Raw genomic sequence first — 16554 nt, 5'->3', positions numbered from 1 at the left:
AACCTGCAAAATCAGCAGTGTATCAAATACTTGTTCTCCCCACTGTATATAAATGGTAGATTATCCGACACGCAACAAGAAGGTCTGATATCATTATTACTGAAACAGAACCCAAGTGGTATATATAAAGACCCAGTCCATTTAAAAATGTGGAAACCTCTTACACTTCAGTGTTGTGATGCAAAAATCCTAGCAAAATGCTTGGCACATAGAATTAAAAAAGTATTGTCAGATATTATTCATCCTAATCAGACAGGTTTTTTACACGGACGATACATTGGAGATAATATAAGAGAAGTACTGGAAACAATAGAATACTATGAAATATCGGGGACACCAGGCCTGGTTTTCATAGCTGATTTTGAAAAGGCTTTTGATAAAGTACGACTGGAGTTTATATATAAATGCCTAGAATATTTCAATTTTGGGAAATCTATTATAAAATGGGTTAAAGTTATGTATAGTAATAGTGTAAAATGGTAAATAATGGCTACATCTCAGAAAATGTTAAACTCTCTAGAGGAGTAAAACAAGGTTGTCCACTATCGGCATATCTATTTATTATTGCCATCGAAATGTTAGCTGTTAAGATTAGATCAAATAATAATATTAAGGGATTAGAAATCCGTGGCTAAAAAACTAAGGTGTCATTGTACGCTGATGATTCATGTTTTCTTTTAAAACCACAATTAGAGTCTCTCCATGGCCTCAGAGGATCTAGATACTTTTGCTATTCTCTCTGGATTAATACCAAATTATGATAAGTGTATTTACTATATTACATATTGGATCACAAAAAAATGCAAATTTTACATAGCCATGTAGTTTACCAATAAAATGGTCTGACGGAGATGTGGACATACTCGGTATACAAATCCCAAAAGAAAGAAATGATCTCACTCCAATAAATTTTTATAGAAAGTTAGCAAAAATAGATCAAATCTTGCTACCATGGAAAAATCACCCTGATTTAACTCTTTAGTCATATCACAGTTTACCTATTTGCTTATGGTTTTGCCTACACCTAGTGACATGCTTTTTAAATTATATGAACATAAAATATTCAATTTTATTTGGAACGGCAAGTCAGATAAAATTAAAAGGGCCTATTTATATAACGAATATGAATTTGGAGGGCAGAAATGATTCAATATTAAAGCATTAGACCTCTCACTAAAGGCATCAGTCATACAAACGTTATACTTAAATCCAAACTGGTTCTCTAGTAAATTGGTACAAATGTCTCATCCTATGTTCAAGAAGTGCCTTTTTCCCTTTATTCAGATTACACCGGCCTACTTTCGATTGTTTGAAAAGGAAATCATCTCCAAAATATCTTTCTTTTTTTAAACAAGCCTTAGTTGCAATTTCAGTTTAATCCACCAGAAAAGACAGAACAAATATTACAGCAAATATTGTGGTTAAATTCAAATATACTAATTGATTAAAAAAACGATTTTTCGAAGAAATGTTTAAAAAAGGTATAATTTTTGTGAATGATATCATAAATAGGACTGGTGGAGTTATGTCACACATGCAGCTAACACAGACATATGGAAATGTCTGCCCTACCCAAAATCACAACCAATTAATTGCAGCATTACCACAAAAATGGAAGAGGGGGAGTAGAAGGGGGAAAAAGTAAGGAACTTGTATGTCGGCCCTGTATTAAAGAACATAAATGGTTAAAGAAAAGTGTGATGAATAAAAACATATACCAATTTCATTTAAGGACCAAAAAACTGACAGCTGTGCCATATAATTTGCAAAATAGTTGGGAAGAGATTTTCTATGTACCGATTCCATGGCACATGGTTTATGAATTGATTCGCAAAACAACGCCGGATGCAAAATTACTATACAAAATTCTTGCAAACAATAGAATGTTATATATATGGGGAATACAATCTTCCCAGCTCTGCAGATTCTGCTGTGAGGAGGCAGAGTCATTGGATCATTTATTTTGGTATTTTCCATATGTAGCTCATTTTTGGTCACAGGTCCAGGAATGGCTGAAGAATTGCAGCATTTGCCTAGAACTAACGCTGCAATACTGGGTGATTTGAAAACTCATAGTCAATTAATCAATAATATATATATATTTTTTAGCAAAAACATGTATTTTTAATTTACAATCCATAGAAGCTATGAGAATATAAATGTTCAATTCGTTTCTGAAGGATCACAGCACAGTTGAAAAATATATGGCAAATAGAAATCCAAAATGGATGATGTTGAGAGATAGATGTGAGAGGTTGAATGGAGCTGAAGGGTGGGACTAATAACAAGATAAAACATGTAAAACATACGGGGTCTATAAAATGTATATAGGTTCAGAACTTTTGTCAAATAGCACTGTTACAAATAGAAATCAAACTGGATGGACATCAGAAATAGAGGAAGGACTAAAAACAAACAAAAAATAACTGTTGTAAAATAGACTGTGTCTGTAAAATGTGTATAAGATGTATAAATTGAAGGTAAAAGTGTTTATTCGTTTACTCCAATTGGGGTGATCGGTGGTAGGGTTTGCGGGGAATAATAATAAAGGTGTATTCTTTTAAAAAGTATGTATCTATATAGGTATGTGTATGTATACAGTGGGGCAAAAAATTATTTATTCAGCCACCAATTTTGCAAGTTCTCCCACTTAAAAAGATGAGCGACGCCTGTAATTTTCATCATAGGTACACTTCAACTATGACAGACAAAATTAGGAAAAAAAATAATAGCGTTTCAAACATCACTCGCTCTGAGACTTGGAGTAGTTGTTCCCCTTGCTCTGCATGGGTAGCGCTGCTTCGAGGGTGGCTGTTGTCGATGTGTTCCTGGTTCGAGCCCAGGTAGGGGTGAGGAGAGGGACGGAAGCTATACTGTTACACTGGCAATACTAAAGTGCCTATAAGAACATCCAATAGTCAAAGGTATAGGGAATACAAATGGTAGATAGATAAATAGTCCTATGATTCCTATAATAACTACAACCTAAAACTTCTTACCTGGTAATATTGAAGACTCATGTTTAAAGGAACCACCAACTTTCATATGTTCTCATGTTCTGAGCAAGGAACTGAAACATTAGCTTTCTTACATTGTACATATAGCACTTTTACTTTCTTCTCCAACACTTTGTTTTTTGTTTTTGCATTATTTAAACCAAATTGAACATGTTTCATTATTTATTTGAGGCTAAATAGATTTTATTAGTTTATTATATTAAGTTAAAATAAGTGTTCATTCAGTATTGTTGTAATTGTTATTATTACAAATAAAATAAATCGGCCGATTAATCGGTATCTGCTTTTTTTGGGTCCTCCAATAATCAGTATCGGCGTTGAAAAATCATAATTGTTCGACCTCTAGTGTGTGTGTGTGTGTGTGTGTGTGTATATATGTGTGTGTATATATGTGTGTGTGTGTGTGTATATGTATATATATATATATATATATATATATATATACACACACACACACACATATATATATATATATATATATATATATACATATATATATATATATATGTATATATATATATATATATATATATATATATATACATATATATGTATATATATATATATATATATATATGTATATATATATATATATGTATATGTATATATATATGTATACAGTTGAAGTCGGAAGTTTACATATATATATATATATATATATATACACATATATATATATATACACATATTTTATATATACATATATATATATATATATATATATATATATACACATATATATATATATATACACATATATATATATATATATATATATATATATATATATATATACATACACATATATATATATATATATATATACACATATATATATATATATATATATACACATATATATATGGCACTTAGGTTGGAGTCATTAAAACTCGTTTTTCAACCACTCCACAAATTTCGTGTTAACAAACTATAGTTTTGGGAAGTCGGTTAGGACATCTACTGTGTTCATGACACAAGTAATTTTTCCAACAATTGTTTACAGACAAATTATTCCATTTATAATTCACTGTATCACAATTCCAGTGGGTCAGAAGTTTACATACACTAAGTTGTCCTATAGAAAATTTGTGGGCAGAACTGAAAAAGCATGTGCGAGCTAGGAGGCCAACAAACCTGACTCAGTTACACCAGCTCTGTCAGGCAGAATGGAACAAAATTCACCCAACTTATTGTGGGAAGCTTGTGGAAGGCTACCCGAAACGTTTGACCCAAGTTAAACAATTTCAAGGCATTGCTTCCAAATAATAATTGAGTGTATTGGAACTTCTGACCCACTGGGAATGTGATGAACGAAATAAAAGCTGAGATAAATCATTCTCTCTACTATCATTATGACATTTCACATTCTTAAAATAAAGTGGTGATCCTAACTGACCTAAGACAGGGACTTTTTACTAGGATTAAAGTATGATCTTTCTTTTTAATGGCGGTTTTGGAGCAGTGGCTTCTTCCTTGCTGAGCAGCCTTTCAGGTTATGTCGCTATAGGACTTGTTTTACTGTGGATATAGATACTTTTGTACCTGTATGCGCAAGCATCTTCACAAGGTCCTTTTCTGTTGTTCTGAGATTGATTTGCACTTTTCTCACCAAAGTACGTTCATCTCTAGGAGACAGAACGCGTCTCCTTCCTGAGCGGTATGACGGCTGCGTGGTCCCATGGTGTTTATACTTGCGAACTATTGTTTGTACAGATGAACGTGGTACCTTCAGGCGTTTAGAAATTTCTCCCAAGGATGAACCAGACTTGTGGAGGGCTACCATTTTTTAACTGTTGTCTTTGCTGATTTCTTTTGATTTTCCCACGATGTCAAGTGAAGAGGCACTGAGTTTGAAGGTAGGCCTTGAAATACATCAACAGGTACACCTCCAATTGACTCAAATTATGTCAATTAGCCTATCAGTAGCTTCTAAAGCCATGACATCATTTTCTGGAATTGTCCAAGCTGTTTAAAGGCACAGTCAACTTAGTGTATGTAAACTTCTAATCCATTGGAATTGTGATACAGTGAATTACAAGTTAAATCATCTGTCTGCAAACAATTGTTGGAAAAATTGCTTATGTCATGCACAAAGTAGTAGTCCTAACCGAATTGTGGAATGGTTGAAAAACGAGTTTTAATGACTCCAAATTAAGTGTATGTAAACTTCTGACTTCAACTGTATGTATGTATGTATGTATGTATGTATGTATGTATGTATGTATGTATATATATATATATATATATATATATATATATGTTTTCTGGTGCTTGGACATATCACTTTAGTTTTGGCTCTTCTTTATGTTTTGTGAGGTTGCCTTTGTCCTCCATGCCTGAAAAAAGTATTTAAAAAATCATTATACCACAACACAAAGGCACAGTTAGTCACACTCAAGGTTAATGTAACAGATTAGTTTATGGGTAAAATGAAAAACTGCCATTTACTCCAGAAGCTAAGGCGAAGGGTTGTCAAACAATTTCTATTTATTTTATAATGATTCTCGTCGGTGACACGTTAGGCCTGTAGGAGGCCCATATTACAAAGAGTGAATTATCTTCATGCCTGTGCGTGTTTGTGTGTGTGTGTACTGGCAGTATTTCTGTGTGTGTGCACGTTCAGTATTGGAGAAGAAGAGATGAAATATTATTAGTGTGGGATTTCATATATGAGCTGCTGTTTCATCGCTTTTAGCATGCTGAATCATTTTTTCATTTATTGATATTTGCCTGTATGCTAATGTTCAGCTGAAAAGCAGTACTGGATGTTTTTCTGTGAGTACTTTCAGTATTACACACAGGTTGTGATGCTGTTTTAAACTGGTTTTGATGTTGTTGTATTTTTCACACACATACAGAACATGTCGTAGAAACTGCTTAAGTTTAAATTGTTTTGTGCAGTTTAAACTGTTAAGTACATGGGATGTTCGGAATTGTTGACGGTGCAACTTTGGCCTTAAGCGACGATGTTAGATAAAGCAGTCAATACCGAGGCAGCATTATAGACAAAGATTGTCTCCCTCGTGGTGCTTGTAAAGCAAAATGGAGCAATCTCTGAAGAGTAGCCGTCACATTCCAGGTGAACAACACCGTTAATATAAGAAACTCTAATAACACAAACATACCCCCAGGGAAGAACTATTTTCTCTCTGTTTCTCTGCCTCTTTCTTTCCCTCTCATATACAAAACAAATCCTCTATTTCTGTTAGAATTGAGGCATGACCCTCTCTTCCTTTTGTGATTTCTAAGCAGTAGCCAAGATACTGTATGTTAAGGCTATGTTTCAGGGCCCTGTATGGGTCCTATATCTGCCTGTATCTGGGTAGTAGGTCTATTTCATGGGGAGGTCTGTAGGACCAATGGCTTTGCTAGGTTTGTTGAATCTGCTGCTACTGTTGATGTTTAATGTGGTGGGACCAACAAAGCATGCCGATTAACCTTGGAGAAGGAACTGCCTGGTCATGAACCTTCCCAATGTTAATTGTGCTCACGAGGCAATTTTTGGGGGGCATAAATGTTTTATTCACCGATACAACATGTGAGGTACTACACCTGGATATACAGTCAGCCTTTTTATCACTGTCCAACTATTTGTACCTTCCAAAATATTTTCTTTGATTACTGCACCTCATTATCTGATGGTAAAAATAGTCAACTTTGTCTTAAAATTCTCTGAAAGTAAAGACAGCCCTGTCTTGTTCTAGTAGTTATAATGATCAAAGACCCTTAAATCAATGACTCTGTCAGTGACTGCTTGTGCATCTGAATTAGTACCTGTACTGAGCCCCATTAAAAGAGTTCCATTGCACTCTTTGGTCCTCAAATTAAAATAAAGTCTTGACTCATGGAATCTGTAGACAGGAAAAGTCTTCATGTCTGATAAATGGGCTGACTACCCAGCTGATTTCAACAGTCCCTCTAATTTCGCTCTCTCCTTAACTTCAACTCTATTCTCTCCTTTATTCCCCCCTCTCTCCATTTTCTTTATCCCTCTCCTCTCCATTTTTTCTCCTCTTCCTCTCTCTCACTTCTCTGCCCTCTCCGCTGTACTGATCCTTCCTGACCACGCTGGAATACTCCAGGGGAGAAAATCTTCATCCCATGACTAACACTTCCAATCCTGACTGTGTTATTACACGTGTCGCTAGAACAACAGTGACTCATCCTCTATTATGATCTGTGTTACATTAAAGCTCTTTCTTTGTTTTTTGTCAGAGGTTTGTCCCCCCAAAATGCAAATTGGTAAAGTCTGTTCAAGTCTGTTGAAGTGTGCAATAAGAGCAGTGTTTTTACTGCCTGCTTGTTGAGACTTAGAGAGAAAGTGGAGCAGGGAGCCAGCCCAACGGGGACAGTGGATTGCAGCTTATTCTGTGACAGAGTAATTGCTCTATACGATTTATCAGCCAAGGGGATGAAATATTTAAAGGCATCTCACTGCAGAGAAACTTGAAAGGGAAAAGCACACTACTGTGTATGTGTTGTGAACGATTGTAGTTAGTCTCATCAATAGGAAAATAACCTAACTTAATTTATAGTGTTGTCACGATACTGATATCAGGTTTAGTATCACAATACTCGATACCATCAGGATACTCAATACCAAAACCATACCCAAATGATACCTCAGCAAGAAAAGAAGGCATATTAGCCAAAGTCACAGAATGGCACTTGATCCAGATAGATCAACTCAGCGAATGCTCTGTTCAATCGTTGGGCATCTTTTGAGTTCAATACCATTACATTATATATTTTTGCCTTCAGAAAGTATTCACACCGTATTCACACATTTTGCTTTGTTACAGCCTGAATTAAAAATGGATTACAATTACATTTTGTGTCACTGGTCTACACACAGTACCCCATAATGTCAAAGTGAAATGATGTTTTTAGACAAGTCACATAAAAAACAAGTCACATAGGTTTGCATGGACTCACTCTATGTGCAATAATTGTGTTTAACATATTTTTTTAATGACTACATTATCTCTGTACCCCACACATACAATTATCTGTAAGGTCCCTCAATAGAGCAGTGAATTTCAAACACAGATTCAACCACAATGACCAGGGAGGTTTTCCAATGCCTTACAAAGAAGGGCACCTAAAAAGCAGACATTGAATATCACTTTGAATTTGGTGAAGTTATTATTACACTTTGGATGGTGTATCAATACACCCAGTCACTACAAAGATACAGGCGTCCTTCCTAACTCAGTTGCCGAAGAAGAAGGAAACTGCTCAGGAATTTCACTGAGGTCAATAGTGACTTTAAAACAGTTACAGAGTTTAAATGGCTGTGGTAGGAGAAAAATGAGGATGGATCAACAACATTGTAGTTGCTCCAAAAATACCAACCTAAATGACAGTGAGAAAAGGAGGAAGCCTGTACAGAATAAAAACATTCCAAAACATGGATACTGTTTGCAACAAGGTACTAAAGTAAAACAGCAAAAAATGTGGCAAATAAATTACAAAGTGTTATGTTTGGGGCAAACACAACACATCACGGAGTACCACTTCATATTTTCAAGCATGGTAGGGGCTGCATCATGTTATGGGTATTCTTGTCATCGTCAAGGACTAGGAGTTTTTTTTAAATAAAAATAAGCAGAATAGAACTAAGCACAGGCAAAATCCTAGAGGAAAATATGGCTGTCTGCTTTGCAACAGACACTGGGACTCAAATTCACCTTTCAGCAGGACAATAACCTAAAACACAAAGCCAAATATATACTGGATTGCTTACCAAGACAACATTGAATGTTCCTGAGTGGCCTAGTTACAGTTTTGACTTAAATGGACTTGAAAATCTATGGCAAGGCATGAAAATGGCTGTCTAGTATTGTGTGTAGATTGGTGAGAAAAAAAAGTATTTAATAAATTTTTAGTTCAGGCTGTAACACAAGAAAATGTGGAATAAGTCAAGAGGGCACTGAAGACGCTGTGTGCATTAACGAATCAATTATACAAGCATACAATCCCTTTGTCTTTGTTTTTACCATTCAAACTACATAACGTAATGGTAATTAGAATGGGCAATCTCTATTGATTAACAGGGTGAATCAAGATGTAGCTTGGCCTATCCACAATATAGGTGAAGGCATATTCAATATGAGTGTGTGCATGCAGTGAGTTATTGAGCTTGTTTTGGCTGATTTCATGGGCCTACTGATGACAAACAATCTGTTTCCCATCCATTTGGGACTAAACAACCTTTAACCAGTAATGATGTCATTCACAAGGCAAGAGCGCCGTGGCCCATCAGAACACAGTCAGACTGTTCGCTGGGGCAATAGATAATCTTTGAGAGAGATGTGAGAGAGACCGAATAAGTGAATTAATCAAGTTTTTGGTGGCAGTCAGCTTTGAAATCAGCATATTTAGAGTTATGGTTTGCATATTATCACAAACTATATACTAGGGTAGTGAATTGATGTTAGCTTTAGCTGTCAGCTAACAGGGAAAGTTAGCCTACAAAACTGGAAGCTACCGGTATCATCTTCAATTGTAAAGTGTTCTAGCCTGTAAGGACATTGTTTTTGCAAACAGTAATTAACAGTTTCCAAATTTCTACATGCTGTGTGGCATTATTCAGGTGTGTTAACTCTGTGCAACTTCAGCATGAGTGGGGAGCTAACATGATGCAGCCCAGACTCCCAGTGCAGGCTAGCAGTGAGTAAGTGGAGCAGCCACAGTGCGCGTTATAACAAGGGATTGGCTGTGCTGATAGACAGGCTTGATCCATGAGACACATCTGATAGAAATCTAGTACTGAACCATTTTTTAAATGTTCTTGCATCGGAAAAGAACAGAAGTTTCAGTATACCATGCAACACTATCATTTATCACTAAGCCGTTAAAGGGTAGGTAGCATAAATGTAACCACATGTAACATATGGATTTGCATTATTATTTGCATCAAAAGTCCCAATGCAAAGTTACACCTCACTAAAAATACATAACGCTATCTAACCAGTTAACTGCATATAACAAACATTCTTTATCTTAGCCAGCAAGCTAGCCAGCCAGCTAACGTTAGTTATTTAGCCAACAAGCTATTAGCCTAGCCAACCACCACAAACATAACTAGCACAACACCGGCGAGGGAGAGTGAGGGAAATCCAATAGCCAAATAAGCAAAAAATTATGTAAAAAATAGATAGATAGATTACAGATATCAGTCAGCTAGCCGCTAGCACTAAGCCAAGGTGGAAAAGTTACAAAACTCTCATAGCCTACTTCACAGAGAACATGCCGAAAATAGACTGGGTACTACACAATTAGAGCAAGCAGGTATGATTTTCTAGTTCATTTTTTTTACCCACGGCAAGAAGGCACCAGCCTGCCATGCTAACGGGTTCCCACTACATAACACAGCCTGCACATGGTTAGCAGATGTTAATGCAAGTGTAGCGAAATGCTTGTGCTTCTAGTTCTGACAGTGCAGTATCAGTATCTAACAAGTAATCTAACAAATTCACAACTACCTTATACACACAAATGTAAAGGGATGAATAAGAATATGTACATATAAATATATGGATGAGAATGCAGCATGGCCGCACGTGCCCCATCTATTCATTGTTTACATCACACTACCTCATGATTGGTGGATTGTAGTTCGCCACCGCCAACACTTGGTCTGAAATGTAATTACATGCTAGCTAACATTAGCTAGATTGGGCTAGCTCCTGAGCTAGCATACGAACTCGGTAGCGCAGAGTAGATTCTCCATATGATGTTGAAAAATAGTGCATTGTGGGTAGTTTAGAAGATTTCCAGAAATAAATTAATAAAAACGTAATAACCCCAAAACATAAATATGTTTGTACTTGTAGGTAACCAGATTGTGACTACAACTAAGTTACTAAGTCTTTCACCACATTGTGTTGTTACATTGGTGAGTAAAAACTCATGCTTTCTACCCTATAAACATGTGGACAGAGAGCATGCTTTAAAATGACATTTAAAAAAAAATGTCAACTTCATGTTCATAATTTCCAGCACCACCCCAGGATTTAGCTTCTCTCTCCCTCAGCCTGTAGAGCTCAGGGCTGCCTGGTCTGGCTCAGGATATACTGTAGGCTCAATCTCCCTCTGTCTCCCTCCCTCACTATCTCTCTCTGTAATTCTATGCATCTCTCTATCCCGTTCTGCCACATCTGGTCTCTTGGCCCTACCCAGGGGAGGACAGCTCCTGCTCAGCCCAGTCCAAGCTCTTCTCTGTCCTGGCACCCCAATGGTTGAACCTACTTACCCCTGAAGCTAGGACAGCAGAGTCCCTGCCCATCTTCCGAAAACATCTACCTCTTTAAACACTAACTAAACACTATCAGCACCCCCTCCCCACCCCCAAAAAACAACAATTAAACTAAAAAGTAAACATCCCCCTTTCGAGCTCTGACTTTGCTGATAGCTGCTTTATTGTGAAGCATGTTCTTATGATGACTGGGATATGTGGTTGTCCCACCTAGCTATCTTAATAAGATGAATACACTAACTGTAAGTCACTCTGTATCAGAGCATTTGCTAAATAACTAAAATGTAAAAATGTCTCCCTCTTGCTCGCTCTCCCTCCCTCATTATGCTCTTTCTCTATTTCACTCAGTTTAATCATAATATTTGTTGTAATATTTTGCCTGGCTTTACAGGAGGATGACATTTAAATTCTAACCAGCTTTGTAGTGATTGTTTTAGAAAATGAAATACTTTTTGAATGAGTTTTCATTTTAAATTAACTGAACATTTTATGTTGTAATCTGGATAAAGACAATTTATGAACAGCGGGTGAGTCATTCTTACTAATCTGCTGGAGAACCAGTTTGGGTTTAAGTATAACTTTTGTATGACTGAAGCTTTCAGTGAGAGATTTTAATAATGTTTGCCACCCAAACTCATATTCATTTTTATAAATAATCATGTCTTATTTTGCCTGGCTTGCCATTCCAAATAAAATGTTTTTTTTTTTTCTCATATAATTAGAAAAATGAGTCGTCTGGAGTAGGCAGCAATATAAGTAAACTGTGATATGACTAAAGAGTTAATCAGTGTCATTTTACCATAAATAGACAGGTATTTATCTCACCATAGTTGCAAGATCTTGTCTATTTTTGCCAAATTTCTATTGAAAGTTGTTGTAGTGAGTATATTTATTTAGTGATTTGAATACCAAGCATGTCTACTTAACCATCAGACCAGTTCAATGGTAAACTACAGGGTAATGTAAAAGTTGTATATTTTAACGATCCAATACGTAATATACATAATTAGGCTTGTGTTCTGAGAGGTAAGAGACATGATTTAGATCATAAATAAGATTTTGGGGATCCAGATTGCAGATTGTCAGCATATGTTGACACTAGGTTTTAAGCCCTGTATTTTTAACCCCTTGATATTATTGTTAGATCTGACTTTAATAGCTAACATTTTGATGGCCATAATAAATAGATACGGGGACAGTGGACAACCTCGCTTAACTCCACTTGACAGTTCAATACACTGCACCAAATACCCTAGTTTCAGACCCCCAATTATCCTTACACCTCTGGGACCGGTTGCACCAGTTGCACGTAAAGAAAGATGATCTTAAATGCTAGGTCAGGCGTAGCTACGTCCAAATTTGTTATCAGAATTTACACCTGTTGCACCAACCAAAAATAAGATTAGTTGTAAGCAATGCGTATTCATGAGATTTGATGCTTCGTAATGATAGTTGCTAGGCAGTGCCCGTTACTAGGCTGTTAACATCTTCGGGGAAATTCTAAAGTTTGAGAGGCATGTCACGTTGCCCATCACTTCGCCCATCACTTCGCCCATCACTTCACAAAGCCCACCACTATGCATTCATATTTTCTTAACCAAAACTGGATGGATCAATAAATTATTACCGTGGGAATGAATATCACTGAATGACAACAGTTATTGGAACAAGTAGGCTAATGCCATTGAAGGCATGTATAAAAAAATGTACTTACTGAAACTCAGTCATCCAACCATTTGAAATAATTTAACGCAGTAGCCGAGTGTAGTCAACTATAATTTCAGCACCGTTTTGATTGGGGAAACGCCCTTTTAAGACAAGCATGTGGACTCCTATTAATACATGAATCAATGGCAGATATTTGTATTCACTGAATCTTCGTTTGGATTGTGTTACAGTTAGGCTAGAAAAATCTTAGCTATGTTGAGGTGAGTGCTCATGATGATAATCTTTACTCTAGTTTACTCATTAGCACTAATAAGAACATCTTTCTTGCATGTCAGACTATCTAGCCTAGTATAAAAAATGGGGATTCGTTTGCAATTCACTGGCATATAGCCTATATCCAGACCAAAAGCCCTCGACTTGTCTCATAATCAATGTGAATCTGTAGGATATATTTGGTTGTTTGATCTCTGGCTGGGCTAACAAGGGAAGGTAGGAGCTCATCTATTTGTTTGCTGATCCATCACTGATCAGACACATAAAGTATGTTATAATGTAGCTTAAATTAAGTGTATTTTGCTATTGACTCAGTCATATAGGCAACTCGAGACTCATTCTTTTAAAAAATACTAGTTTTAATGTCACATGCACAAGTACAGTGTAAAGCCTTTCTTGCAAGCTCTAACCCCAACAATGGCTTAATCAATAACAATGTAATACTAAAAATAACAAGGTAGAACAAAAACACAATAAGAAATAAAAAGAACACTATTAAGTAAGCAAACTATTTACAGGGTCACTTCCAGTACCATAGTTACCATGTGCAGGGACACTTGCTTGATAGAGGTAGATATGTATACTGTAAGGGTAAGGTGACTAGGCATCAGGATATTTGATAAACAGAGTAGCAGCAGCATATCTCATGATTGTATGTGAGTGGGTGTGTGTAGTGTCAGTATAAATGTATATTGCCTTCGGAAAATATTCAGACCCGTTGACTTTTTTCCACATTTTGTTACGTTACAGCCGTGTTCTAAAATTATTAAATTGTTTTTTTCCCTTGTCAATCTACACACAATACCCCATAATGACAAAGCAGACTTGTCCCGAAGCCACTCCTGCGTTGTCTTGGCTGAGTGCTGTTGGAAAGTGAACCCAGTCTGAAGTTCTGAGCGCTCTGGAGCAGGATTTCATCAATGATCTCTCTGTACTTTGCTCCATTCATCTTTGCCTCGTTCCTGACTAGTCTCCCAGTCTCTGCTGCTGAAAAACATACCCACACCATGATGCTGCCACCATCATGCTTCATTGTAGGGATGATACCAGGTTTCCTCTGGACGTGATGCTTGGTATTCATGCAAAATAGTTCAATCTTGGTTTCATCAGACCAGAGAATCTTGTTTCTAATGCTCTGAGAGTCTTTAGGTGCCTTTTGGCAAACTCCAAGTGGGTTGTCATGTGCCTTTTACTGAGGAGTGACTTCTGCCTGGCCACTTTACCATAAAGGCCTGATTGGTGGAATGCTGCAGAGATGGTTGTCCTTCTGGAAGGTTCTCCCATCTCCACAGAGGAACTCTGGAGCTTGGTCAGAGTGACCATCGGGTTTGGCTGGGCGGCCAGCTCTAGGAATAGTCTTGGTGGTTCCAAACTTCTAGGCCACTGTGTTCTTGTGGTCCTTCAATGTTGTAGACATTTTTGTACCCTTGTCCAGATCTGTGCCTCGACAGAATCCTGGCTCTACAGCCAATTCCTTCGACTTCACGGCTTGGTTTTTGCTCTGACATGCACTGTCAACTGTGGGATCTTATATAGACAGGTGTATGCCTTTCCAAATCATATCCAATCAATTGAATTTACCACAGGCTGACTCCAATCAAGTTGTAGAAACAGCTCAAGGATGATCAATGGAAACATGATGCACCTGAGCTCAATTTCAAGTCTCATAGCAAAGCGTCTGAATAGTTATGTAAATAAGTTATTTCTGCTTTTAAAAATAAATTTGCAAAAATGTCTAAACCTGTTTTCGCTTTGTCATTATGGGATATTGTGTAGATTGCTTAGGAAAATGTTTTATTTAATACATTTTAGGTACTGAAGGCAGAGACTATTTAAGTCTGTAATAAAGCCCTTTGGTGGGGAAAAGTAATTCTGATTGGCTGGGCATGGCTCCCCAATGGGTGGGCCTATACCCGGCTCTCCAGTGCTCTCCCAGGCCCACCCATGGCTGCGCCCCTACACACTCATGCGAAATCCATAGATTAGGATCTAATAAGTGTATTTCAATTGACTGATTTCCTTCTATGAACTGTAACTCTGTAAAATCTTTGAAATTGTTTGTTGCTTTTATGTTTTTGTTCAGTATATATGTGTTGGATTATCAGTGTGCGTAGTATGTAGGGCCTTGTGAGTGTGCATAGAGACAGTGCAGAAATACAAAGATCAACTCAGATAGTCCATATAGCCATTTTGTTAGCTATTATTGCTATTTTCTGTGTGTATCATAATGGTTATCCCAATGTAACACCTTACTCCTCCCTACTAGGCATAAAATATCCACTCAGGAGTAGCTCATAGAAGGGCTTACACCCAGGTGATGCAACAGGTATAATTTTTAGGTCCAGCATAGAGCATATTTCACGCCGGACGTTGATCTATGACCCACTTACAACCAACTGGTGCAACCGGCCCCTGAAGACTAGCCACTTCCATGCCAGTCGGAAGAACTTAGGTGATTTATCTCTGAATACTCCAAAGCTGGTTTCTCCACCGACTGTTGGATAAGGGGATCCATAGGGTGTTGACAACGCTCGGTGGAGACTAGTGTGTCCAGTCTGAGACATGGCATTAATTTATCCTGACATGCACACCTCACCATTGTCACAGCCTCTGTTATAAAAACGTTTGTAAAAAGACGTGTACGACATAAGTAGAAAATATATTCCCTGACACCCTTCCAAAAAACAGTAAGGAAATAACAAAACTAAAACTTCCAAGCTCTTCTCACAGCCAAGTCAACTGTGATAGAAGTCAGTATTTGACATGTCTGAGGACCATGTCAGACGTCAGGAGATGACGTGGAAACTGGCCACAAGGGGCAACTATGAGCACTGCTACCTTCAAGTAGGTTTTGGTTTTGCGAGGGTGTTGTGGACCGGGATGGGAAATGGGCATAAGCATCTGCCTCCTGGTACCAAAGGTTGCATGTTTGAATCTAGCGATAAAGAGTTTTTGAATTTTAGTTTTAAGCCTATTCCAAACCTTGAGCCTTACCTTACAAATTCTGAATTAATGCCTAAACTTAACCTTAAACAGTTTGACATTTTACGTTTGGGAAACATGGGTGAATGTCTAATTTAACTCCGAACTCAGGTGATTGTGTGTGGTCTATTGCATCAGACGTTATGGTAGGGCTGCCGTGGACATGGATGGTTGCTACGGTTTTCGTTCTGACAGCGCTTTTATTCCCAATTAAGCGAGCTTGGCCCTTCATTTCCGGTTTGCTGACACAATCCGGTCCTCAAACTAAGGGCAGCGCCAGGGTGGGGAGGTTATTAAAAATTCATCCTGGTCTTCTGAGTCTGTCTACACATCAGACCTCATGTGTTTAGTTCC

The 16554-nt window shown here is 37.3% G+C and overlaps 1 protein-coding gene across 1 annotated transcript in view; it reads left to right on the top strand.

Annotated features, from left to right (window-relative positions):
* LOC139368797 (IQ motif and SEC7 domain-containing protein 1-like) overlaps positions 1-16554 on the top strand; it is a 242159-nt gene that overhangs the window by 74617 nt on the left and 150988 nt on the right. The window lies entirely within an intron of this gene.

The sequence above is a fragment of the Oncorhynchus clarkii genome, chromosome 16 (assembly GCF_045791955.1).
Source record: "Oncorhynchus clarkii lewisi isolate Uvic-CL-2024 chromosome 16, UVic_Ocla_1.0, whole genome shotgun sequence".
Taxonomy (NCBI): Eukaryota; Metazoa; Chordata; class Actinopteri; order Salmoniformes; family Salmonidae; genus Oncorhynchus; species Oncorhynchus clarkii.
This window is presented reverse-complemented; position numbering and strand designations above follow the sequence as displayed.